Here is a 1,580-nt window from a genome sequence, read left to right as displayed (position 1 = left end):
GCTGGGATTAAAGGCATGTGCCACCACGCCCGGCTCACTTTCTTCCTCTTACTTAGCCCAAAATCCTGAGTTCAAGTCTTTGCTCTTCCTCTGACTCAGTGATGGCCTTGGGCAATTTTCCCTTCCTTCTGACTGCAACTTCCTCCTCTATAAAGGGGGGTGGGGATGGGGAGAAGATGATAGAGTGGAATCCTGTTCCCATGACCTCCACCAATAAACAGATACTGGGAACCCACCCAGTCCTGTCACAACTAAGTTTGCTAGGCCTGGGTGTGACTAGACCCATGGAATATTCAAATGTGAGTCACAGTGCTTGTCCACAGGTTTTCCCTTGTGTGGCCCTGCCTGGGACAGGGAAGACAGTGGAAAGCTAAGGGTTCCACCTTAGTGAAGCAGAAGAAAAAGACAGGACAAATTATGAGGACTGAGAAGAGAAAGGAACCCCTCAGCCCAGGGTCTGGCAGAAACCTCTCCCCAGCTTCAAAAATCCCAGCACAACTGGCATTTGCTTTTCTCCTTATGAGTACACCTGCAGTTTATGAATCTTATCAGAAACCTGCATCATAGAGCCAAAGAATTTCTTCATTGTGCCCCTAAGTTAGTCCCTGATTTTGCCTCCAGATGTCAGTCACCTCCAAAGACCCCATAATCTCCCTTATCAAAGATAAATAGAAAGGCCAGTGTAATGGCGCAGTGAGTAAAAGCTGACAGGCCAACAACCCAAGTTCCGCTGGGAGTGGTGGTGCATGCCTTTAATCCCAGCACTTGGGAGGCAGAGGCAGGAGGATTTCTGAGTTCGAGGCCAGCCTGGTCTACAAATTGAGTTCCAGGACAGCCAGGGCTACACAGAGAAACCCTGTCTTGAAAAAAACAAAAAACAAAACAAAAGAGTGGAAGGAGAGAAACAACTCCTACAAGTTGTTCTCTGACCTACACACACACACACACACACACACACACACACACACACTCACGATGCATTCACAACATTTGAAACATCTCGGGAGAGAGAAGGGGGAATAGAGAAGGGGGAATAATGCCTTCTTAGTAACCTTGAGCCCCACCAGCTGTGGCTAACTCTAAGACACTTAACTGTGAGTCCCCTAGGAAGCCTACATCCTCGCCTGGGTATGTCCTGCTGTGTTCCAGAGTCTTTCTCTTCACCCCCACCCCACCCCACCCCCACCCCCCTTGGTTTACAGTGACTCTTTGAGCAGCCCACAGTCATGCTTTGGGGTGTATTTTTATTCTTCTCTTGAGTACATTTCTTTCTATTTTTAGTAGATGCCCGACTCTGCTTTATACTGGCTATTTGTGAAATTCTTTTTTGTGTCAAAGACATAGGTTTGCCTGAATCCAGCTTTTGAAAAGATTAGGGGAACTTTTCCGATTGCCTTGGGTAACAATTCAGAGCTCTGCCTGGGTCCCCATCACCACTGACTCTTTGGGAGGTTTGTCTGGGCTCTGTCTCAAGTACTGTTGATGAGTTCGCCTGACCATCGCTTAGCTGATCTGCTTTCCTTGCAGCTTAAATATTACCTTGGTTTTGTTTTTTTTGTTTTTTGTTTTTGTTTTTGTTT

This window comes from Mus caroli, chromosome 11 (assembly GCF_900094665.2).
Source record: "Mus caroli chromosome 11, CAROLI_EIJ_v1.1, whole genome shotgun sequence".
NCBI lineage: Eukaryota > Metazoa > Chordata > Mammalia > Rodentia > Muridae > Mus > Mus caroli.
The sequence above is the reverse complement of the archived record's forward strand: the minus strand, read 5'-3'. Positions refer to the sequence as shown.